The sequence below is a fragment of the Oryctolagus cuniculus genome, chromosome 11 (assembly GCF_964237555.1).
Source record: "Oryctolagus cuniculus chromosome 11, mOryCun1.1, whole genome shotgun sequence".
NCBI classification, from domain to species: Eukaryota; Metazoa; Chordata; class Mammalia; order Lagomorpha; family Leporidae; genus Oryctolagus; species Oryctolagus cuniculus.
The window spans coordinates 69,425,482-69,452,812 of NC_091442.1; the positions used below are offsets into that span (position 1 = coordinate 69,425,482).

The window sequence follows — 27,331 nt, forward strand, 5'->3', positions numbered from 1 at the left end:
TTAAGGGATCAATTCAACAGGAAGATGTAACTATCATAAAGGTAGGTGCACCAAATTACAGGGCATCTGGCTTTTTAAAAGAGGTATTAAGGGATTTAAAGGGAGACTTAGACTCCAATAGAATAGTATCGGGGAGGGGGGACTGTGGTGTAGCGGGTAAAGCCACCGCCTGCACTACTGGCATCCCATGTGGGTGCTGGTTTGAGTCCTGGCTGCTCCACTTCTGATCCAGCTCTTTGTTATGGCCTGGGAAAGTGGTAGAAGATGGAACAAGTGCTTGGGCCCCTGCACTCATGTGGGAGACCCAGAAGAAGTTCCGGACTCCTGGCTTTGGAGTGGCACAGATCTAGCCATTATGATCATCTAGGGAGTGAAATAGTGGATGGAAGTTTTTTCTCTCTCTCTCTTTCTCTCTTTTTTTTTTTTTTCTCTCTTTTGGTCCTGCGTTTCCCACAGCAGTTTTTTTTTTTTTAACTTTTATTTAATGAATATAAATTTCCAAAGTACGATTTATGCATTACAATGGCTTCCCCCACATACCGTCCCTCCCACCCACAACCCTCCCCTTTCCCACTCCCTCTCCCCTTCCATTCACATCAAGATTCATTTTCGATTATCTTAATATACAGAAGATAAGCTTAGTATACATTAAGTAAGGATTTCAACAGTTTGCTCTCACACAGAAACATAAAGTGAAAAATAATAGATGATTTTTTTTTAATGATGATGAAATCAGATCAGACCTATTGTCGTGTTTAATCCCAGTGAGAGTCAAGTTGGGAGTTGATAATTTCTTTTTTTTTCTTTTTTTTTTTTTTTTACAGAGGATAAGTTTAGTATACATTAAGTAAAGATTTCAACAGTTTGCACCCCCATAGAAACACAAAGTGAAATATATTGTTTGAGTACTCATTATAGCATTAGATCTCAATACACAGCACATTAAGGACAGAGATCCTACATGAGGAGTAAGTGCACAGTGACTCCTGTTGTTGACTTTACCAATTGACACTCCTGTCTATGGCATCAGTAATCTCCCTATGCTCCAGTCATGAGTTTCCAAGGCTATGGAAGCCCTCTGAGTTCTCCGATTCTTATCTTGTTTAGACAAGGTCATAGTCAAAGTGGAGGTTCTCTCCTCCCTTCTTTGAAGACCTGTTCTTTCCACTGGGATCTCACTCGCAGAGATCTTTTGCCAGAGTGTCTTGGCTTTCCATGCCTGAAATACTCTCATGGGCTTTTCAGCCAGATCCGAATGCCTTTAGGGCTGATTCTGAGGCCAGAGTGCTATTTAGGACATCTGCCATTCTATGAGTCTGCTGAGTATCTCACTTCCCATGTTGGATCACTCTCCCCTTTATTTATTCTATCGGTTAGTGTTAGCAGGTACTAGACTTGTTTATGTGCTCCCTTTGACTCTTAGTTCTTTCATTATGATCAATTGTGAACTGAAATTGATCACTTGGACTAGTGAGATGGCATTGGCACATGCCTCCTTGATGGGATTGAATTGGAATCCCCTGGTATGTTTTTAACTCTACCATTTGGGGCAAGTCAGCTTGAGCATGTCCCAAATTATACATCTCTTCCCTCTCTTATTCCCACTCTTATGTTTAACAGGGATCACATTTCAGTTAATTTTTAACACTTAAGAATAACTGTGTATTAATTACAGAATTAAACCAGTCATATTAAGTAGAACAAACAAAAAAACTACTAAGAGGGATAATGTATTTAGTTGTTCATTAACAGTCAGGGCTATGCTGATCAAGTCACCGTTTCCCATAGTGTCCATTTCACTTCAGGAGGTTTCCTTTTTGGTGTTCAGTCAGTTGTCACCAATCAGGGAGAACATATGGTATTTGTCCCTTTGGGACTGGCTTATTTCACTCAGCATGATGTGTTCCAGATTCCTCCATTTTGTTGCAAATGACTGGATTTCGTTGTTTCTTACTGCGGTATAGTATTCGCCATACCACCCTGAACGCGCCCGATCTCATCTGATCTCTCTTTCTCTTTATCTCATTCTCTCTGCCTCTGCCTCTCTGTAACTCTGCCTTTCAAATAAATAAATAAATCTTTTAAAAAAATAACGATAGTATTGGGGGACTTCAATACTCTACTTTCAGCAACGGAGGGATCAAACAGACAGAAAATCAACAAGGAGAAACAGCAGATTTAATTGACACTATAGGCCAAATGGACCTAATAGATATCTACAGAACTTTTCATCCTACAGTTGCAGAATACACATTCTTCTCAGCAGTGCATGGGACTTTTTCTATGACTGACCACATACTAGGCCATAAAGCAAGTCTCAGCAAATTCAAAAAATCAAAATCATACCATGCATCTTCTCAGACCACACAGGAATGCAGCTTAATATCAGCAACTCAGGAATCTCTAGAGCATATGCAAACACATGGAGATCGAACAACATGCTCCTGAATGAATAGTGGGTCACAGAAGAAACCAAAAGAGAAATCACAAATGAAGATGGCAACACAACATATCAAAACTTATGGGATACAGCAAAAGCAGTGTTAAGAAAAAAGTTCATAGCAATAGGTGCCTACATCAAGAAATTGGAAAGGCACCAAATAAGTGAGCTATCAATGCATCTCAAGGAACTAGAAAAACTACAGGCAGGAAACCAAACCAAAAACTAGTAGGAGAGAGAAATAATTAAAATTAGAGAAGAAATCAACAAAATTGAATCCAAAAAAACAATAAAAAAAGATCAGCAGAATGAAGAACTGATTTTTTGAAAAAAAAAATAAACAAACATGACACACCATTGGCCCAACTAACCAAAAAAGGAGAAAAAAGACCCAAATCAATAAAAAAAAAGAGATGAATAAGGAAATGTAAAGACAGACACCACAGAAATAAAAAGAGCCATCAGAAGTTAATACAAAGAGTGAATGCTAACAAACTGGGAAATCTAGCAGAAATGGATAGATTCCTAGACACGTAAAACCTACCTAAATTAAGTCATAAAGGCATAGAAAACATGAACAGACACATAACCAAGACAGAAATTGAATCAGTAATAAAGGCCCTCCCAACAAAGAAAAGCTCAAGACCAGACAGCTTCACTACTCAATTCTACCAGACATTTAAAGAAGAACTAACTCCAATTCTTCTCAAACTATTCAAAACAATTAAAAGACAGGGAATACTTCCAAATTCTTTCTATGAAGCCTGCATCACCTTAATTCCTAAACCTGAAAGAAATGCAACAGAGAAAGATAATTACAGACCAATTACTCAGATGAACATAAACGCAAAAATTCTCAACAAAATTCCAGCCAATTGAGTCCAACAGCACATCAGAAAGATCATCCACCCAGACCAAGAGGGATTTATCCCCGGTATGCATGGATGGTTCAACAATTGCAAATAAATCAATGTGATACATTGCAATAGCAAACTGCAGAAGAAAAACCATATGATTATCTCAATAGATGCAGAGAAAGCATTTGCTAAAATACAACACCCTTTCATGATGAAAACTTTAAGCAAATTGGGTGTAGAAGGAACATTCCTCAACACAATCAAGGCAATTTATGAGAAACCCATGGCCACCATCATATTAAATGGGGAAAGTTGGAAGCATTCCCATTGAGATCCAGTAACAGACAGGAATGCCCACTCTTTTTTTTTATTTGACAGGTAGACAGAGAGAGGGATAGAGAAAGGTCTTCCTTCCATTGGTTCACCCCCCAAGTGGCCACTACGGCCAGAGCTATGCTGATCTGAAACCAGGAGCCAGGTGCTTCCTCCTGGTTTCCCATGCGGGTGCAGGGGCCCAAGCACTTGGGCCATCCTCCACTGCCTTCCTGTGCCACAGCAGAGAGCTGGATTGGAAGAGGAGCAACCAGGACTGGAACCCGGCGCCCTTATGGGATGCTGGCGCCGCAGGCAGAGGATTAACCAAGTGAGCCATGGTGCCGGCCCCAGGGATGCCCACTCTTAACCAGTGCTATTCAATATAGTACTGAAATTATTAGCTAGAGCCATTAGGCAAGAAAAAGAAATCAAAGAGATACAAATTGGGAAGGAGGAAGCCAATCTATCCCTATTTGCAGATGACATGATTCTATATATTGGGGATCCAAAGAACTCCACTAAGAGACTTTTGGAACTCATAAAAGGGTTTGGTAAAGTAGCAGGATATAAAGTCAATACACAAAAACAAACAGCCTTAGAATGCACAGACAATGCCACAGCTGAAAAAGAACTTCTGAGATCGATCCCATTCAATAGCTACAGAATGTATCAAATATCTTGGAATAAACTTAACCAAAGATATCAAAGATTCTATGATGAGATTTACAAAACTTTTTTTAAAAAAGAAATAGAATAAGATACAAAAAATGGAAAAATCTTCCATGTTCATGGATTGGAAAAATTAATATCATCAAAATGGCCATTCTTCCAAAAACAATTTACAGATTCAATGCAATGCCAATGAAAATACCAAAGACATTCTTCTCAAGTCTAGAAAAAATGATGCTGAAATTCATGTGGAGACACAGGAGAACTTGAATAGCTAAAGCAATCTTGTACAACAAAAACAAAGCTGGAGACATTACAATTCCAGATTTCAGGACATATAACAGGGCGGTTATAATTAAAGCAGCATAGTACTTGTACAGAAACAGGTGGATAGACTAATGGAACAGAATAGAAACACCAGAAATCAATCCAAACATCTACAACCAATCTTTACTTAATGTATACTAAGCTGATCTTCTGTATATGAAGATAATCGAAAATGAATCTTGATGTGAATGGAAGGGGAGAGGGAGTGGGAAAGGGGAGGGTTGTGGGTGGGAGGGACGGTATGGGGGGGAAGCCATTGTAATGCATAAGTCGTACTTTGGAAATTTATATTCATTAAATAAAAGATAAAAAAAAGAAAAACAATGTTTGCAGTTAGAGTAGCAGCTGAAGAAACATTGTAGACTACACCGCATGTTTATGATATCAGTTCTAGCACTATCTGAGTGACCTGAGCCTACTCCTTCTGTGCTACGGTTTTCTCTTCTGTAAATGATTACTTAGCAGCTAAATCAATTAATAAAAACAAAGCATTAAAATGGAAAAAAAAACAAAAAAAATTGTGAACAGAAATTGATCACTGGGACTAGTGAGATGGCATTGGTACATGCCACCTCGATGGGATTGAAGTCGAATCCCCTGGTATGTTTCTAACTCTACCGTTTGAGGTAAGTCAGCTTGAGCATGTCCCGAATTGCAAATCTCTTCCTCTCTTATTCCCACTCTTATATTTAACAGCGATCACTTTTCAGTTAAGTTTCAGCACTTAAGAATTGTGTATTGATTACAGTATTCAACCAGAAGTATTAAGTAGAACAACCAAAAATATACTAAGAGGGATAACATATTAAGCTGCTCATCAACAGTCAGGGTGAGGGCTGATCAAGTCACTGTTTCTCATAGTGTTCATTTCACTTTAACAGGTTTCCTTTTTGGTGCTCAGTTAGTTGTCACCTATCAAGGAGAACAAGTGGTATTTGTCCCTTTGGGATTGGCTTTTTCACTCAACATAATGTTTTCCAAATTCCTAACAGGGATCACTTTTCAGTTAAAATTTAAACATCTAAGAATAATTGTGTGTTAATTACAGAGTTCAACCAATGGTACTAGAACAAAAAAAAATACTAAAATGGATAAAGTATTACATTGTACATCAACCGTCAGGACAAGAGCTGATCAAGTCACTGTTTCTCATAGTGTCCATTTCACTTCAACAAGTTTCCCCTTTGGTGCTCAGTTAATTGTCGCCAATCAGGGAGAACATATGATATCTGTCCCTTTGGGACTGGCTTATTTCACTCAGCATGATGTTTTCCAAATTCCTCCATCTTGTTGCAAATGACTGGGTTTCGTTGTTTTTGACTGCTGTATAGTATTCTATAGAGTACATGTCCCATAATTTCTTTATCCAGTCTACTGTTGATGGACATTTGGGTTGGTTCCAGGTCTTAGCCATTGTGAATTGAGCTGCAATAAACATTAATGTGCAGACTGCTTTTTTGTTTGCCAATTTAATTTCCTATGGGTAAATTCCAAGGAGTGGGATGGCTGGGTTGAATGGTAGGGTTATATTCAGGTTTCTGAGGAATCTCCAGACTGACTTCCATAGTGGCTTAACCAGTTTGCATTCCCACCAACAGTGGGTTAGTGTCCCTTTTTCCCCACATCCTCTCCAGCATCTATTGTTGGTAGATTTCTGAATGTGAGCCATTCTAACTGGGGTGAGGTGGAACCTCATTGTGGTTTTGATTTGCATTTTCCTGATTGCTAGTGATCTTGAACATTTTTTCATGTGTCTGTTGGCCATTTGGATTTCGTCTTTTGAAAAATGTCTATTGAGGTCCTTGGCCCATCTCTTAAGTTGGTTGTTTGTTTTGATCTTGTGGAGTTTCTTGATTTCTTTGTAGATTCTGGTTATCAACCCTTTATCAGTTGCATAGTTTGCAAATATATTTTCCCATTCTGTCGGTTGTCTCTTCACTCTCCTGACTGTTTTTTTTGCAGTACAGAAACTTCTCAATTTGATGCAATCCCAAATGTTAATTTTGGCTTTGACTGCCTGTGCTTCTAGGGTGTTTTCAAAGAGGTCATTGCCGGTACCTATATTTTGCAGGGTTTTTCCAATGCTCTCTAATAATTTGATGGTGTCAGGTTGTAGATTTAAGTCTTTAATCCATGTTGAGTGGATTTTTGTGTAAGGTGAAAGGTAGGGGTCTTGCTTCATGATTCTGCACGTGGAAATCCAATTTTCCCAGCACCATTTATTGAATAGACTGTCCTTACTCCAGGGATTGGTTTTGGACCCTTGATCAAATATGAGTTGGCTGTAGATGTTTGGATTGATTTCTGGTGTTTCAATTCTGTTCCATTGGTCTATCCATCTGTTTCTGTACCAGGACCATGTTGTTTTGATTACAGCTGCCCTGTAGTATGTCCTGAAATCTGGTATTGTGATGCCTCCAGCTTCGCTTTTGTTGTACAAGATTGCTTTAGCTATTCGAGGTCTCTTGTGTCTCCATATAAATTTCAGCACCATTTTTTCCAGATCTGAGAAGAAGGTCTTCGGTATCTTGATTGGTATTGCATTGAATCTATAAATTGCTTTTGGGAGAATGGACATTTTGATGATATTGATTCTTCCAATCCATGAGCATGGAAGATTTTTCCATTTCTTGGTATCCTCTTCTATTTCTTTCTTTAAGGTTTTGTAATTCTCATAGTAGAGATCTTTAAAACGTCCTTGGTTAAGTTTATTCCAAGGTATTTGATTGTTTTTATAGCTATTGTGAATGGGATTGATCTTAGAAGTTCTTCCTCAGCCATGGCATTGTCTGTGTATACAAAGGCTGTTGATTTTTTTCTTTTTTTTAACTTTTATTTAATGAATATAAATTTCCAAAGTATGGCTTATGGATTACAATGGCTTCCCCCCCATAATGTCCCTCCCACCCACAACCCTCCCCTTTCCCACTCCCTCTCCCCTTCCATTCACATGAGGATTCATTTTCGATTCTCTTTATATACAGAAGATCAGTTTAGCATACATTAAGTAAAGATTTCAACAGTTTGCTCCCACACAGAAACATAAAGTGAAAAATAATAGATGATTTTTTAAATGATGATGAAATCAGATCAGACCTATTGTCATGTTTAATCCCAGTGAGAGTCAAGTTGGGAATTGATATAATTTCTTTTTTTTTTTTAACAGAAGATCAGGCTGTTGATTTTTGTGCACTGATTTTATACCCTGCTACTTTGCCAAACTCTTCTATGAGTTCCAATAGTCTCTTAGTAGAGTTCTTTGGGTCCCCTAAATAAAGAATCATATCATCTGCCAAGAGGGATAGTTTGAGTTCTTCCTTCCCAATTTGTATCCCTTTAATTTCTTTTTCTTGCCTAATAGCTCTGGCTAGAACTTCCAGAACTACATTGAATAGCAGTGGTGAGAGTGGGCATCCCTGTCTGTCTCAGTGGAAATGCTTCCAACTTTTCCCCATTCAAAGAGGAAATCCAAATGGCCAACAGACACATGAAAAAATGTTCAGTATCACTAACGTCAGGGAAATGCACATCAAACCCACAGTGAAGTTTCACCTCACCTTGGTTAGAATGGATATCAGACAGAAATCAACAAACAACAATTGCTGGCCAGGATGTGGGGTAAAGGTACCCTAATCCACTGTTGATGCGAATGCAAACTGGTAAAGCCACTATGGAAGACAGTTTGGAGATACCTCAGAAATCTAAATATAGTCCTACCATACAACCCAGACATCTCACTCCTCATACTTTATTCAAGGGAAATTAAAACAGCAAATAAAAGCACTATCTACACCTCCATGTTTATTGTAGCTCAATTCTCAATATCTAATAAATGCAATAAACCTAAATGCCTGTCAGTGTAAGACTGGATAAAGTTAGGGATATGTGCTATGGAATACTACACAGTGGTAAAACAAACGAAATCTGGTCATTTGCAGCAAAATGGAGAAATCTGGAAAACATCATTCTGAGTGAAATAAGCCAGTCCCAAAGGGACAAATATCACATGTTCTCCATGATCTGTGACAACTAACAGAGCACCTAAAAGGAAACCTAGAAGTGAAATTGACATTATGAGAAGCAAATACTTGAACAGACCTTGTCTTGACTGTCAAGGAACAGTTTATTATTTTTTTTTACTATTTTCTTTTTATACTTAATACCATTGTTTGAACCATTTACCTAACACAGAATTATTCTTAGGTGTTTAAATCCAACTGAAAATAGATCCCAGTAAAAAATAAGAGTGGGAATAAAAGAGGGAGGAAATGTACAGTTTGGCACACATTCCCATGGATTTGCTTCTAAGGGTAAAGCTAAAAACTTGCCATTGGACACCAAATCTCATTAAGCTTGGTGGTACTAATTCCATGTTACATATTAAAGTGATCATATTAAGTGTGTAACTTATCATATAGATAGGATTAAGTGTCAAATAGATCACATAAATAAGACCAACTGTCTGGTAATAACAATAGATAGAATTAAAAAGGAGAGAATGATCCAACATGGGAAGCAGACCACACAGCAGACTTATAGAATGACAAATGCCCTAAACAGCACTCTGACCTCAGAATCAGCCCTTAAATCATTCGGATCTGGCTTAAAAGCCCATCAGAGCATTTCAGGCATGGAAAGCCAAGCCACTGTGGCAAAAATGATCTACATGAAGGATCTCTGTTAGTGAGATCCCAGTGGAAAAAGGGCCCATCAAAGAAGGATGTACTGTTCTCTGAAAGGAGAGAACTTCCACTTTGCTTATGGCTCTGTCTAATTAATGACGGAGTTTGTGGATTAAAAAGGCTTCTATAGCTTTTGGAGCTCATGTCAAGATCACTGACATAAATAAGAGTGTCAATTGTTAAATCAACCACAGGAGTCACTGTGCACTTACTCCCCATGTAGGACCTCTGTCTTTAGTGAGTTTTAGTATGAGAATTAAATGTGAAACTTTTCTTCAAACAGTATTTTATACTTGGTGTGTCTGAGTGGGTGCAAACTGTTGAAATCTTTACTTAGTATAGAGTTGATCTTCTGAATATAAAAATAATTAAAAATGAATCTTAATGAAGAATGAGTTGGGAGAGGAAGTAGGATGTGGGATGGGTGTGGGGGTGGGAGGGTGGGTTTAAGTGTGGGTTTAAGTGGAAGAACCACTATATTCCTAAAGCTGTGCCCATGAAATTCGTGTTCATTAAATAAAAGCTTTCTGAAAAAAAAAAGAAAATAAATTGGGTAGGACACAGCTTATTGCTCCTCCTTGATATCTTGAACTCAAATGCTAAAGATTGGAATCAACTGAAGTCTCATTAATTCATATGTTTGGTAGTTGATGCTGGTCATTTACTGGGTAGGGAACGGTGCTTAGTTCTCTCCATATTGACTTCTATATGTGGTCTTTGCATGGAGGCTAATTTAGCCTTCCTCACAGCTGGTTTTCACAATGTAAGCTTCCCAAGAAGAGTTAGGTAGAAGCTGTGTCCTGTTTATGAACTATCCTTGAAAACCACTTGGATCACTTCTGTATTTTATTGGAATTATGGAGGTTCTGGTTCAAAGAGAGGCTAAATAGACTGTACACTTGATATGGTGTGTCAGGCTTGTAAAAGAACATATGGAATATACATATTTCTGTGGTCATTTTTGGCAAAATAGAATCTTCCACAATCCCAAATAATATCAAAAAAAGGGCTAATGTTCCTCAAATCGTGAATACTGGAGTGGTAGCATAGTAATGAAGGTTAAATTCTTATCATAATCTTGATCATGCTTGTTGAGAAAGGGATTAGTGCTTTTCCAATTACACAGTTTGTAAGCTCCATATCTCTATGGCCAGGAGAACTCTTGTGGTGTCTGACAATTCCCCAAACTGTGCCTCTATGTGTGTTTTCAGAATATGATGGGCAGTATTAAATTAACATCTCATGCTATTGTTTCTGTCTCTGCAAGTGTCCCCAAAAATTTTATCCAGAGGCACATTTTTGAGCTATCTGACAATTTGCCTTTGTTTGTTCTAAGGTGTTCCTGTCTGGAATATAAAAACCTCATCTTTATTTATTTATAGGCACATTACTGAACTTTTTAATTGCTTCTAAAATCTTTTCAGTTGATTCTATTTAAGATTTCTAGACAACAGATTTTCCAAGTAATGATGGTTTGCTTTAAAAATTTATTTATTTAAGAGGAGCAAGCGTGTGCGTGAGAGATCCCATCCAAAAATGATTTATTCCTTAAATGCTCACAGAAGCTGGAGCTAGGTCAGGCTGAAACCTGGAGCCAGGAGCCAGGAACTTAATCCAGGTCTCACATGTGGGTGGTTAGGGACTCAACTACTTAGTCATCATCTGCTACCTCCCAGGATGTGCATTGGCAGGAAGCTTACATCATGGTCCAGAGCTGGGACTCAAACCCAGGTACTCCAGTGTGGTGTCCCAACCAGTGTCCTGACCGTTAGGCCAAATGCTTGCCCCTACTTTCTTGCTGTTTATTGTCCTATAATGGCTGAAATTAGCAGAAAAAAAGGTAAATAGTTATGCTGACGGAGGAAGTTGCTATATTTTCATTACTTTAAAATGAGAAAGCTATTAAAGATGATATTAGTAGTTGATTTGAGATAATTTTCATTATCATTTTAAAGAAGCACCTTCTAGTCCCCACTTACTAATTTTTCAGCTTTTTAAAATAGATCACAACATTTTGTTTTAGCCTCTGTGAAGACTATTTTTCTTATTCAACATTTCGGTATGCATGCTTTATATTAGTATATTTCCTAATATTAAATCATACTTGGACTAAGCTGTTTTATTATTGTGTATTTTCTATTTTTGAATACAATCACCTATTAACAACTCTTTGCATACAAATTTTGCAATATCTCATATATTTTTATAAGAGTAGTCTTATTGTAACTATTTTCGATATACCTTGTAATAACATTGTTTCTCTGCTCTAAAATTATTTTTGAGTGGCTTTAACAAATTATTGCCATTTCCAAGTGGTTGAAAACTATTTGAAATTCTATTACTACAACTTACTAATAAAATATTTTTGTAGAAAAGATGTATATTATTTCAGAACTTAATCAGACAGGGTTTACTAAGTGAACACATTAACTTCAAGCTCTCAGTAATTTTACACAAGAAGTATTTATTCTTTGTTGTATTGCATACTGAAGGACATGTTAATAGAGAGCTATACTTCAGGGTTCAGGTTAATGAAATACTCACAATGTGTCGATGTTGCTGTCTCAACTCATTATGTCAATCTTCTCTGTAACAGGGAAGAGATTGAATGAAGCACTCATACCTTCCTTTAAAATCTTCCACTCAAAAGTAACACATGTAACTTATACTCATAGCCTGCTCATTATGCTAGTCATACAGCCTTGCTTAACCACAAAGTTAGGTGGTCAAGCAAACGGAAACTCAGAGGTATGTAAATGTGTGGTAAAATATTGATAAATCTAAATGGAAGGTAGTTTCTGAGTATTATACTGCAGTTAGATTCAATGTTAGAATGAGCATCTATAGAAGTATTTCACTGTAAATGATGAAGACAAATGGGAGGCCCCTAAAAAGATCAATATGGCTTTCTCTGATGAGAAGTTTCTCTAATGAGCTGAAATTTAAAAGAACATTTTTAAAAAGTGAAAAAACTAGAAAGTTAAAGAAAGAAGACTATTCTCTCATCTGAAACAAGCTGACAGATGGACATGTTTTAAGAAACTGAACATCAGAGGCCAGTGTTGTGGCACAGCAGGTAAAGCATTATCTGCAAAGCCAGCATCCCATACAGACACCGGTTTGTGTCCCAGCTGCTCCACTTCTTATCCAGCTCCCTGCTAATGGCCTGGGAAAAGCAGCAGAATATGGCCCAAATGTTGAGCTCTGCTACCTCTATGGGAGACCTGGATGAAGTTCCTGTCCCCTGGCTTCTCTCTGGCCCAGCCATGGTAGTTGTACCCATCTGGGGAGTGAACCAGCCAATGGAAGATCTCTTTCTCTGTCTGTGTCTCTCCCTCTCTCCTTATAACTGTCAAATTAAAGAACAACAACAACAAAGAAAGAAATTGGACATCAGGCAATTAAGGACAGGATTCCATGAGAGGCAGTTTTAAAAATGAGAGAAGCCTAAGGATTTTCCCCAGATTACTTCCTTGGGATAATTTCCAGGTTGCAGTACAGGGAAGGAGAATCTAGGTCAAGTCTGAGTTGATGAGACAGATGTGAGGATCTGAGAAAATTAAGGTGACTGGAGTTCATATGACTGACTACAGAGAAGAGACATTTGCACAAATATTGAACTCTGGAAGTCTGCAGACAGTCCTCCTCTATCATTAATTGTTCTGATCAGCACACATGTGTGAGAAAGCCACATGAATCTGAGGAAAGAATCATTTACAAAAAAAAATAATAGAGGTAGCAATGTCCAATAACACAGGATTGGGAACAGGACCTGTTCCCAATAACCAGAATGGAAAACTTTACAATTCACAGGGCATTTGTAAAGTATTCAGGAGGGTTTGCTTTCATAGTGAGGAATAATTAGCCATAGACTTGTTCTGGTGCCATGTAACAAATCTTAAACATAAGACCTAAAGGACCAAATTCTGTCCAAATAACTTAGTTGAATGCCAGGACATGTTTTGAGAAATATTTATAAGTGCAACAACAACATATGCAGCTCCCAACAAGATAAAATTCACAGTATGCAGGACTGAGTCATTCATTGCCAGGCATGAAAAAGCAGGGAAACATGATCTATGATGAAAGGTAAAATTAATAAACTGACCCAGAAGTGATGCAGGTATTAAAATTAGGAAACAATGCCATTAAAAGAGTTATTACAATTATAGTCTATGCATCCAAAAGTAGAATATGGAAAGTTCAAGAAGGACCCAAGTTAAATTTCTAACAACGAAAACTACATTTTCTGAGACGAGAAATACACTGGATGGGATTAACTGTAAATCAGACATTGTAGAAGAAAAGTTTAATGAATTTTAGAACATAAATCGAAAGGAATTATTTAAAATGAAACTCAAAGAGAGGAAAAATTTAAATGAACATAGCATCAGCAAACAGCATGACAACTTCAAGAAGGCTAATATATGTGTCATTAGGGTCTCCAAATGAGAAGACAAAGATAGAGGAACAAGAAAAACATTTGAAAAAAAAATAATGCTAGAAAATTTTCCAAATTTCATGAAAATTATGAACTTTCAGATCCAAGAAGATATGTAAATCTCAACCACAAAGGAATGAAAATAAACACTCCCAGACATCATTATTAATTTGCAAAAAACAAATGTTAAAAAGAAAATCTTAAAAGCAACCCTAGGAAAAAGGCATAATATATATGGTGGAAGAAGGATATGGATGATAGAAGATTACTTGTTGGAGACAGTGTATGTGAGATGACAGTGTATAAAAGTCTTTAAAGTAGAATTTCAACACAGTATTCTATATTCAGCAATAGTTTTAATAGTGAATTTGAGATAAAGAATTTTCAGATTCATAAAAGCTAGAATTCATCTCTAGCAGACCCACAGTAAAAGAAATACTAAAGAAACAACTTCAGGAGAAAAAATCTAGACAGAAATGTGGATTTACACAAAAGAGTGAAGAACATTGGAAACTCAGGGAAAAAATTCTTATAAGGTAAAACACACAGTGACAGTCCGTCCTTTCATCAGGATTCTATACGAGTTGGGATTCTTTCCTAGATGCAACCCTTATGCATGCCCACGAACACTGTCCAGAACTGAAAGAATAGGGTTTTACTATGATTGGTTTAACTTAGAATTTACTACACAAGTAAGTGGGAAAGGAAGAGAAAACTAAGTTAGGACTATATAATAAGAAAAAGGAAAATGATTGTTAGGTAGACTAACAAAATCATCTAGAATAGAGGCCGTGGCTGATATGAAGGTACTTCAAAAGGATAGTGTAGAAAAAGAAATGGAATTAAATGATAAGCTTACTTTGGCACAATGGGATTTTGAAATATGTGCACAATCTTACATAATACAAATTTTCCATGAACTTTTTCAAGAATTACAATTAAAAGACAATGGACATTTTGTGTGACCTTCAAAATACCCTTGTGTGTCTGTGTGTCCCTACACAAATGTATGCATGGGTCACAATTGTACATGATTAAATTATTTATGTATATATATGCGTGTGTGAGAGATATATGTAAAAACTGGATATTAATATAAGCCTAAGTTTGAAATCTGTATTTCTTTCCATTATTAAATATTTGTCTATAATTACCTTCTAACTTAATAGGTGGAGTAACTTTTGGTGTAGTGATTAAGATACCACCTGCGATACATCCCATATTAGAATTCTTGGGTTTCAGTTCAGGCTCTGCTCTTAGTTCCAGTTTCCTGTGAATGTGCATGCACACTTGGAGGTAGTAGGTGATGACTCAAGTACTTGGGTCCATGTGGGAGACCTGGATTGTGTTTTTGCATCCTGGATTCAGCTTGGCCTAACTCCAGCTATTGTAGGCATTTGGGGAGTCAATCAGAAGATGGGAAACATCTGTCTGCCCGTCTGTCTCTGTCTCTGTCACTCTCTTGCTCTGTCTTACAAATAAGTAAGTAAATAAACTTAGCAAATTTGTCATATTCTATAGAATGAATGTATCGTAATTCATTTTACCTAATTTATAATCCCTGATGCTTAAGGTTTAGATTGTTTTGAATTATTAATAGTCCTATGACAAATATCTTTCTAGGCATAACTATGTGCACTCCACTGATTATTTTCTTGGGATAAATTATTTAAATGGTAAGAGTCAAATTAAAGAGGTAACTCAAATGTTGTCTCATAGCAAGGTTATATAAGTTTTATTTTCCCACAAGCAGAATAGGAAAGTATTTACGTCCCTTCACCTTCACCTAAACAAGCTTTTGAACTTCTCCAATTTGATAGGCAGCTATATCTTTTCATTGCCTTAATTTTGTGTTATTTTGACTATCAGTAAGGTGATCCATGTATTCCCATATTTTCCATATTTGTATTTCTCCTTTTGTGAATTATCTTTTCAATATCATTTGCCTCAAAAATGGCATTACAAGGCAAACAAACTATGAAAGGAAAAACACATATTGAAGACACACTGAAGAATAACATGGACTAAATTGTATTATGAGAAAGGTAAGTGGCCAGAAACAGTTGAAGCTCATAAAAATCATAAACAATATTCTTATTAGACCTAACTTACAGAGAAAATAAGAATCTATTGATTTTCCTTAATATTCTCTATGATGAAGACAGATGACAAGGTCATATAAGTAGATTAGGAATCGGTAGAAAACAGTTGAAATCCTACCTAGATTAAGAATTTTCAGAGAGCTTACTTTCAGGTGGGCTTGACCCTCAGGAACTCAGAATTGTCAAAGTACTAGGACTACGGGTTAGATGGTTGATATACAGGGAATTTTACAGAATGGGAGCTCCTGGATGTCTGGAAACTGGTGAATGCTGTCTTTGGACTTCAAAAGTGAAGAGGAGGGGGAGGATAGTTGAGGCTGCATGATTCTTGATGTACTAGTAATAAATGAGATTTGTGGATTCCCAGTTGATTCAAGGGTGGGGAACATCTAGTCTGCAGGCTATATAAGACCCACAAAAATCATTTGGTCTAAAAGGCCCATGAGAGTCTCAGGCATGAAAAGCCATGACACGGTGGCAAAAACAACCTAAATGAAAGATCCTGGTGAACAAGATCCCAGCAGAAGGAACAGGCGATCAAGGAGGGAGGCGCCTTTCTCTGAAGGGAGGAAGGAACCTCCACTGTGATATGGCCTTGACTAAACAAGTTCAGAGTCAGTGAACTCAAGGGGCTTCCATAGCCTAGACAGCTCACAGCAAGAGCCTCGGGTGACGTCATAAATAAGAGTGCCAGTTGTTAAATCAACAACGGGAGTCACTGGGTACAGGCTTCCCATGTAAGATCTCTGTCCTTAACGTGCTTTACTATGAAGCTTAAAGACAACAATACTAGTCGAACAATACCCTATACCTTGTGCGGTTGTGTGAGTGCAGCCTGTTGAAATCGTTGCTTAGTGTATACTAAGTTGATCTTCTGTATATGAAGGTAATTGAAAATGAAACTCGATGAAGGGTGGGATGGGAGGGGGAGTGGGAGAAGGGAGGGCCGTGGGAGGGAGGGAGGTTCGGGGGAAAGCCACAACAATACAAAAGTTGCACTTTGTAAATTCACATTTATTAAATAAAAAAAATCATTTGGTCTGCCTAAGGCAATCACAGGTGGGACTTGAAATTCAATAAATCAATAGCAGGTTAATTTCAAGTTGATAATTTAGTATGACCTTCAAATTATAAATATAAATATAGCTACTTATAATTGAAATATATTACAAGTATAAATAAATTATTAAGTTATACATACCCCAGTGGCCCTTGGCAGAAAAAAGTTTCCTCAGCCTTGCATAATCAGGAGTGTTGGTGTCCAGTGGAATTCTATAGGATCCAGTATTTAATTTAACCTGTTCAAAAATATGAATGTCAAGATCACACCATGAAATTTAAAGAGAGTGTATGTGCTAATGGAAATGAGTCATCTGAATAATGTCAGTTGCTTAGGTAAAGGACTGGGGATAGTGTAAACTGTGTCTTACTTTAGAAAAACTCTTATTCAGGGCAGGTGTTGTGGTATAGCAGGTAAAGCCATTACCTGCGACGCTGGCATGCCATATGGGTGCCTGTTTGTGTCCCAGCTGCTCCACTTCCAATCTAGCTCCCTGATAATTGCCTGGGAAAAGCGGTGGAAGATGGTCCAAGTGTTTGGGCCTCTGAATCCATGTAGGAGACCTGGATGAAGCTCCAGGCTTCTGGTTTCAGACTGGCTCAGCCCTGACTGTTGTGGCCATATTGGGAGTGAAACAACAGATGGACAATCTCTCTTTCTGTCTCTTCTCTCTCTGTAGCTCTGACTTTCTAATAAACAAGTCTTTTTTTAAGAAAAGAAAAACTGTTACTCAGTTTTGTTCAAGTCTAATATGGCAGAGATAACCTAAATAGCAAAAAAAAAAAATCTTAGAAATTTGTTAGGTTATATACAGTTCCACTTTAGAGTGGGCGAGAGACTAAAAAGATTACCTTGTCTAAGTCTTCATTTTATGATTGTCAAAACAGATGTCAAGAGAGGTAAAGTGCTTTCCACAGCCTTCCAAGTGGGCTGAACAATTTAATTTTTTATCAACTATCATGTAGTGTTCTCTCTCTCCTCCCCCCTCTTTTTCTCTCTGTCTCCCAACTTTGTCCACCTATCATCATCATCATCATCATCATCTATCAGCAGTAGCAGCAGCCATCTCTCTCTCTCTCTCTCTCTTTTCCTTTGCTGAACGTAATTGGTCTTTTCAGAGCAAAGTCACAGTGCATGTCTTGGGCTGAAACATGGATCTCCAACTAGACTTACAGTTTCTGGGAAAAGAATCTTACCTCAATGATTTCTTAGCTGATCTTATGGTTGCTATCACTTGATTCCACATTAATGATGCACTTGACTGTCTGCAAAGGAGCAAAACCCTGACCTGCAAGAGCTATTCCTGCCTCCTGTGGAAAAAGTGTCCCATTGAGATGAACTCTTCATCTGCCCAGCTTACGTCTCGGACCTCATTTGCAAGAATTCTCCCACCACTCACTACACTTCAGTGACACTGCCTTGGTTTTCTTCTTCCAGCAAACAAAGCAATCTCAGCAAATCTTTTGTTACCTCTGCTGAACCTTTTTGTGAAACTTCTGTCATAGGACCTTTGTGTGGCTGGCCAGAGGTTTCACTTTAGCTGTCACCTTCTCAGAGAATTCTAACTTGATAGTTCATCCCCAAATACCTGGCCACTCACCATCCCAATGTTCTGTCTTACTTTTTATAGCATTTATCATTGTTTGAAATTGTATTTTTTCATTTTTACATGTTTATTGTTTATGCCACCTCACACTCTAAAATGGAAGCCTCACAAGAACAGAGTGTTTCAATAGTCCTGTTCGCTGCTGGATCTGCAGTGCTTAGAAATATAACTGGCTTGTGGGAAGATCTCAATAAATATTTGATGAGCAAATGAACTGAGCTCCCACTTGGACTTCCTGGCCCTCTTAGTGAAAATCATAATATCTGCCTTTATTTGAGGCCCATAATTGTGTGCATATAGGCACATACAAGAATCAGGTAGAGCGGAGGAATTCTTCTTATTAAATTATTACTATTAAATGAGAACATGAGCCGGTGCCACGGCTCACTAGGCTAATCCTCCGCCTTCCGGCGCCGGCACACCGGGTTCTAGTCCCGGTCGGGGCGCCTGATTCTGTCCCGGTTGTCCCTCTTCCAAGCCAGCTCTCTGCTGTGGCCAGGGAGTGCAGTGGAGGATGGCCCAAGTGCTTGGGCCCTGCACCCCATGGGAGACCAGGAGAAGTACTTGGTTCCTGCCATCGGATCAGCGTGGTGCGCCGGCCGCAGCATGCTGGCCGCGGCAGCTATTGGAGGGTGAACCAACGGCAAAGGAAGACCTTTCTCTCTCTCTCTCTCTCTCTCTCTCTCTCTCTCTTTCTGTCCACTCTGCCTGTCAAAAAAAAAAAAAATTAATTAAAAAAAAATGAGAACATGACTTTTCACCTGAAATAGAAGCCAGAATTTCAGCACTTGAGGAACTTGAAGGACCATATTATCACGATGATCATGATGATGATACTCTTACTACTGATGATGATGGAGTATAACTGAAGCCTAGAGAAATAAAGTAACTAGCTCAAATTACACAGACATTTCCACGTAAAGGTGAGGCATTACCTAAGTGTCCAGACTCCTAATACTATACTTTTTCTGTTGAACTATATCCCCCCCATAATCTAAGAGACTGCATATGAACCAACCATGATGGAAAGGATCATCAATGGTAGGAGAAAATCAGGAAAAATTTATTAGCATTGTTTGTCGCAGGTACAGAATCAAGGAGTGGCAAAACATTGCCTCTAGACTAGAGGAAGGAAGAATAACCATAATGTTACAAACCAGGAAACACGCATGGGACACAGTTATTTAGATTATAAAAGATACAGTTTTTTCCTTAAAGGAGAGCCATACTCCTCTTATAACAAAGCCACTCTGTAAAAGGAGCTCTGAGGGGTTTTGTGGTTGCCCCATAATTTAGATAAATCAAATCAATTTTCTGTGCTCATGGAAGATCTTCTCCTAAGTGAAATGTGATGCAAATGTTAGAAACCATGGTTTTTCACAACTGTCACATAAAATTCTATCTTTCATATGTATGTCAGTGTTATAAAACCACAGCTAAATATAGATATAGGAATGATTTTATTCAACATGACTTGAGTATAGAGAATGATATTAGGTAAGATAGACATATATATGTATATATATTTTCCATAATAACACTATACTCTAAAAATCATTGCTTCCAGATCACAGATTGTGTTCTAAATGTAATGTTTTCATAACCTGCATTTTGGCCAGGCTTTATTTAATGTTCATGAATGATTAGACATGGAATCCTTGTGATATGATTATTAAAGATGCACAATGTGCATATATACTAATGCCATATTCTCATTAGTTCTAGAGTTGTCTTCAAGTTGATGGATTTCAAAGTGTTATTTACCACATTATTTTGAACAGTAATAAAGGAGGAGAAGCTGTATTATTCAATAAACAAAGTGATCAGATAGCTCAATTCTCACATATCGCACGTGTGGGTGTGGGGTGAACTGCAAATGAGTATTCACACAGATGTGGAGGGAACTCCTGACTTCCCTCTGCATTATCTAAACTGAGAGACGTGTCTGGCCATGCTCAGGGACCAATACACTGGCACAAATGCCAAGTGAGGAACAACATGAACAACACCAGACTTGAGATTTCAGGTCTTTAATTAGCAGTAGGACCCTAAAATACTCACTGAACTTCTAAAAGTTTTAGTTTCCTCATCTATAAATTGATGATAACGATAATGTTCTAGCTCTATCAACAAGGATAATGCTGTGAAAGTTCCTCATAGACTAAAAAGTGCTCCATGAATGCATTTCCTTGTGGTGGGAGGACCTGGCTGGGATAAGGTTAAGGATTCAAACACCCTAGTTAGCCAATGACGCAATAATACTGAGCAGATGTCCTATTTTTTGTTTAATTGCGCTCTCGCCTCAGGTGTCATTCATATACATAGACAGGGTCTTAGTCTATTCGGCCTGCTCTAACAAAAATACTTTAGACTAGGATAATAGTGGCAAACAGCCATTTAGTTCTGACATCTCTGGAGGCTGGAAAATCCAACAATAAAGCATTAGCACATTTGGAAAGGGTTTGTTGTCCACCTCCAAGATGGCTCCTTCTCCCTGCGTCCTTACATGGAAGAAGAGATGAGCACTGTGCCATCACATGGTGGAAGAGTGAAAGGACAGACTCCATCAAGTTTTTTTCTTTTGAAGAAGATCTATTCATTTGTTTATTTGAAAGGCAGAATTACATAGAGAGAGGGCGAAGGAGAGACACAGAGAGCTCTCCCATCTGCTGGTTCACTGCCTAAATGGCTGCAATGGCTGGGGCTGGCCCAGACTGAAGCTAGGTTCCCAGAGCTTCTTCCAGGTCTCCCACGTTGGTGCAGGGGCCCAAGCACTTGGGCCATTTTCCACCACTTTTCCCAGGCCATTAGGAGGCAGATAGATTGGACTCAAACAGGCACCAAAATGGGATGCTGATGATGCAAGCAGAGGGCTTACCCGCTATGCCACAATGCCAGCCCCCTTCAAGCCCTTTCATAAGAGCCCATCCATCAGAAAGAGCCCTCATGACCTAGTCACCTCCTAAAAGTCTGCTTTTAATAGTATTGCATTGGGGATAAAATTTCAATGTGAATGTTGAATGGACATAAACATTCAAACCATAGTACATTCATATACATATATACCATCTTCTAGTGACCAATACCATTTTCCACTAAAAGGAAGCAAGATACCTTAAAGAAAAGGCTGAGTTCAGCATTGGGACAGGGAGAATTAAATTTGAGTCTGGAAAGCAAAGAAGTGCTCAAAAAAGTATGGGTCTTACCAAAAGGACAGACAGCTTAAAGAGATTTTCATTGGCTAATTCTGGGGAAATTGAGTGTCAAAATAATTAAGGATAATAAATAACTATAAATCATTGAAAAACTAATTTAAATTTCCTAATATTTTATTTACAAATACAGTTCCAATAGATGAAAGACTTATGTAAAAAGCACATACTTAGGACCTAGAGGACGGAAAGAACAAGATCTTCCATCCAATGTTTTACTCCCTAGACAGCTGTGATGGCTAAGTCTGGACCAGGAAACAGGTACGCCATTTGAGTGGCAGGGTCCCAAGTCCTTGGGCCATCTTCTGCTGTTTCCCAAGGGTACTATCAGGGAGCTGGATGGGAAGCACAGCAGCCAGGACTCTGATAAGGGATGGTGGCATCACAGTAGGGTGTCACTGTGCCACAATGCTGGCCACAGCAAAAACTATCTTTTTTTTTTTTTTTTTTTGACAGGCAGAGTGGACAGTGAGAGAGAGAGACAGAGAGAAAGGTCTTCCTTTGCCATTGGTTCACCCTCCAATGGCTGCCACGGCTGGCGCACTGCGGATGGCACACCGCGCTGATCCGATGGCAGGAGCCAGGTACTTATCCTGGTCTCCCATGGGGTGCAGAGCCCAACGACTTGGGCCATCCTCCACTGCACTCCCTGGCCACAGCAGAGAGTTGGCTTGCAAGAGGGACAACCGGGACAGAATCCAGCGCCCCGACCGGGACTAGAACCTGGTGTGCCGGCGCCGGAAGGCGGAGGATTAGCCTAGTGAGCTGCGGCGCCGGCCAGAAAAAACTATCTTAATTCAAGAAGCCATATCATTGTGAAAGGAGTCAGCCTCAGCAGTTACTTTGAAGGACTGATGGCAATTATGATATCTTCAAATGCTAATGAAGGCTGAGAATCAATGGAGTGGACAATAAATCAACTAAATGCTGAAGTCGAAGACCAGACAGCATAGGACACTGATGGAGGCAAGACTATTCAGTTGGAAGAGGAATACAGCATCAGGTTTCCCAGATCTCCCCGCTGGTGATGTATTTGTTATTTTTAAAATGCAACCATATTTTATGTGGATTTTTAAAATAAACTGGAGTAAGATCATGTGACCTTTTGATCAAAATAAAAAGATGAATAGATTATCTGAAATTAGTGTTATCTGAAATGACTGTCTTATTTTGAGGGTTCCAGTATTAATGCAAAAAATAAATTTTTAGATTGTGCTTGGAAATTGGTACTTAAAGCATTTCCCACATAAGAGTTCTACCTGGCTTGGCCAAACCCCAGGATGGGAGCCACTTCTTACATCCACAAAATTGTCCTACTGCTGTAAACTTTAACAGCTTGCACAAGGGAACTCATTTTAAAGTGAGAAATGGCATAACTTACAAAAATTAGGGGCTGGCATTGTGGCACAGTGGGTTTAGCCACCGCCTGTGATGCAAGCATCCCATATGGACTCAGGTTCAACACCTGACTAATCCATTTCTGAACCAGCTCCCTGCTAATACACCTGGGACAGCAGCAGATGATAGCCCAAGTGCTTGGGCCCCTGAACCCATGTGGGAGAATTAGAAGAAGCTTTAGACTCCTGGCTTCAGCCTGGCATAGCACTGGCCATTGAGGCCATTTGGAGAAGGAACCAGTGTTTGAAAGATCATTCTTTCTCTCTCTTTCCCTCTCTCTCTGTAACTCAGTAACTCTGTCTTTATTTAAACAATTAATTTGTATAAAATAACTTGCTTCACTAAAGATCACAGTTTTTTGCTTTGGTATATAAATGATATTTTGGAATAAACATTAACACTAAGTAACATATGACTCCAACAAAAATATGATTATTGTGTTAAAGAGTATTTGATTTGTCAAGGTTTTGTGACTCAGTAAAGGTTTTATTACCTTCCCTGGATTTTTAATTTCTGATTTAGTATTCTGTGCCATGAAATGCTTATGTTAACTGAAAACAATCAAGTAATTACTTGATGGAAAAAGAAAAGGAAAGGAGAACCATGAGTTTCCTGATAACAAACAGCTAAATGGGGAAAATGGAAGAAAAATAACCATCATCCTGACTTCCAAAAGGATAGATTTGTATTGCTGATTTTTAAAAGATTTATTTATTTATTTGAAAGTCAGAATTATATATAGAGAGGAGAGGCAGATATATATCTATATCTATCTATCTATCTATATATATATAGAGAGAGAGAGAGAGAGACAGAGACAGAGACAGAGAGAAAGGTCTTCCATCCACTGGTTCACTCCCTCGTTGGCTGCAACAGCCAGAGCTGCACCAATCTGAAGCTAGGAGCCAGGAGCTTCTTCCACGTCTCCCAAGCAGGTTCAGGGGCCCAAAGACTTGGGCCATCTTCTACTGCTTTCCCAGGCAGTAGCAAGGAACTGCATTGGAAGTGGAGTAGCTGGGACTTGAGCCAGCGCTCTCTGCTTATTTATGACCTTTGTATTCATCAGTTTCTTTCTGTCCATGGTTTTTTTTTTACCTTTTATTTAATGAATATGAATTTCCAAAGTACGACTTATGGATTACAATGGCTTCCCCCCCATACCGTCCCTCCCACCCACAACCCTCCCCTTTCCCACTCCCTCTCCCCTTCCATTCACATCAAGATTCATTTTCGATTATCTTAATATACAGAAGATCAGCTTAGTATATATTAAGTAATGATTTCAACAGTTTGCTCCCACACAGAAACATAAAGTAAAAAATAATAGATGATTTTTTTTAAATGATGATGAAATCAGAGCAGACCTATTGTCATGTTTAATCCCAGTGAGAGTCAAGTTGGGAACTGATAATTTCTTTTTTTTTTTTTTTTTACAGAAGATCAGTTTAGTATGCATTAAGTAAAGATTTCAACAGTTTGCACCCACATAGAAACACAAAGTGAAATATATTGTTTGAGTACTCGTTATAGCATTAAATCTCAATGCATAGCACATTAAGGACAGAGATCCTACATGAGGAGTAAGTGCACAGTGACTCCTGTTGTTGACTTTACCAATTGACACTCCTGTCTATGGCATCAGTAATCTCCCTATGCTCCAGTCATGAGTTTCCAAGGCTATGGAAGCCCTCTGATATCTCCGACTCTTATCTTGTTTAGACAAGGTCATAGTCAAAGTGGAGGTTCTCTCCTCCCTTCAGAGAAAGGTACCTCCTTCTTTGAAGATCTGTTCTTTCCACTGGGATCTCACTCACAGAGATCTTTTGCCAGAGTGTCTTGGCTTTCCATGCCTGAAATACTCTCATGGGCTTCTTTCTGTCCATGTTATGCTTATAAGCTCCATATTGTGTGCACTTGTGGTTCATTTATCTCATCACTGTATAAAATCATTGTATTTATGAACAAATCACAACTTATTCTCCATTTTACTGGTAATGGATATTTAGGTTGTTTCCACTTGAAGATTATCTCAAGTAGCACAACAGAGGGTATTCTTGGACTGTCTTCGCTAAAAGTATGCATCTTTTTTTTTAGTTACATATCTAAGAGTAAAGTTGCTGTGACACTAGATATAAAGCTATAGATACAAATTTTGGAAGACTCTGCCAAATTGTCCAAATGGCTTTCCAAAGTAGCAGAAGCTATTTCTACTCTCTCTAGCAGTATATGAAAATTTCAATTGTTTCACATTCTTGAGCAACATTTAGTATTGTCTGCGTATAATTTTGGTCAGTTTTTTGGGCATGTTAGATTTCTACAGTGGCATGACAAGTTACCAGGAACCTAGAGGTATAAAAACGACATAAATATATTATACACCAGTTTCTATGTTATAAAAGTTCAATTTAACTGACTCCTCTCCTCAAAGTCTTCCAAGGTTGCAACAAAGATGTTGGCTGGGCTTTTTTCTTATGCAGGGGTTTGACTGGGCCAACATCTGCTTCCAAGATTGTTCAGATTGTTGGCGGAAATCATTGCCTTCCTGCTGTACGACAGAGAGCCCTAGCTTTTCACTGGCTACTGCCTGGAGTCTGGGAGCAGGTCCTATAAGCTGCCCACCGTTCCTAGATATCACCTGCACATCCTTGATGAATAGGCTTCTCCCAAATGTACTTCATCAAGCTCATAAGAAATGCCAGCTCCTGTGTGTTAGCATGAGTCTTATATAACATAATGTAAAATGGGAGTGACACCCCATCATCTCTGCCGTGTTCTATCAGTTAGAAGCATATCACAAGTCATGACTGCAGTCAAAGAGAGGAGGTTATACAAGAGAATAAACACCACGAGGTAGGAGTCATTATGGATTTCTGCCTGCCACAGCAAGTATATTGGGGTATTTCACTGTAACTTCAGCTTATGTTGGAGCACTGTTTTCTCCTCAAACCTAACAGAATAAGAAAATGTTTACCTAGGATATTTGGTTTCCTCGGCAAATTATCTTTTCTCTCCATCTTGGGAATTAAATTCTCTCTTGCTTTGTCCGTCTGGATATGGGCTCAAAGTATAGATTTCAGCTTTACATACTAGATAAAGCCTATTTATCTATAGGTTTGATATTCTGCCAGCTCAGGAATCCACGCCATTTATCTTTTAAAGATTTATTTTACTTATGTGAAAGGCAGAGTTACAGAGAGAGATGAAGTTAAGTAGAGAGAGAGAGAGAGAGAGAGAGAAAGAAATCTTCCAGCTGCTGGTTCACTTCCCAAATGGCCATCATGGCCAGAGTTGGGCTAGGCCAAAGCCAGGAGCCAGGAGCTTCACCTAAATCTCCAATGTGGGTGCGGGAGCCCAAAGACTTGGGCCATTTTCTACTGCCCTTCCAGGTGCATTAGCAGGGAGCTGGTTTGGAAGTGGAGCTGCCAGGACTCCAATCAGCACCCATATAGGATGCCAGTGTGGCAGGTAGTGGTATAACCCATTACGCACAACACCAGTCCCCATCCTTGCCGTTTCAATTGGATATGAAGCACAAAGACCTGAGCCATAGCCAAATATCTGAGATATTAGTAAAATACAAGAAATTCTTATTCAGTTACCTGGAAATGTTACTTGGCATCTTCTTTCTTGCTTCCTTCCTCTAAAACAGCATGAAATATCACTGCACTGTTAAGCAGTTGCAATTCACCCTGGGGTGACAGTGTTTCAGAAGTGAGTGTTGTGACCTTTGATATTTGTTTATCACTTCTCTTAACTTTATGGAGTGGCTAGAACCTTCCCCAAGAGGAAGGTAATACATCACTATTAAATATTATCACAGATAATATGTTTGCTGAATCATATATTACAATTGAATCTTCCATGCAGATGACAAAGAAAAAAAGGTGATCATTATTCCTTCAATATTAAGAACTTTAAAAGTCATCCAACTAGGTAAAACCCTCATTTCAAATTTCTTGTTTGCTACAGAGAACATATTATAGATAAATAATACAACTAACTGCAATAATACAGAGCAGAGTTATAGTACTTGATCAAAATTATGCCAAGGTTTAAAAAAATAATTGTTGAGTGGTCTTAGGTACTGAATACTTTCCTAAGTCCAAGAAGCATAAAAGCTCATCTTAGATATTTATTTTTTGTCTCTAATGATTTTAATCTTTTGATAGCTTTGTTAAAAGAAATATATAGAAGGAAATTGACATTGAGGGAAATAAATTCC

General features: G+C 38.4%; 1 long non-coding RNA gene across 1 annotated transcript in view; it reads right to left on the reverse strand.

Moving 5' to 3' along the window:
- Positions 1-27,331, reverse strand: part of LOC138844388 (uncharacterized) — a 239,295-nt gene that overhangs the window by 45,261 nt on the left and 166,703 nt on the right. The window contains exon 3 of the long non-coding RNA XR_011380151.1: positions 17,035-17,131. This is a non-coding gene — a long non-coding RNA (uncharacterized lncRNA). The remainder of the gene's footprint in view (positions 1-17,034; positions 17,132-27,331) is intronic.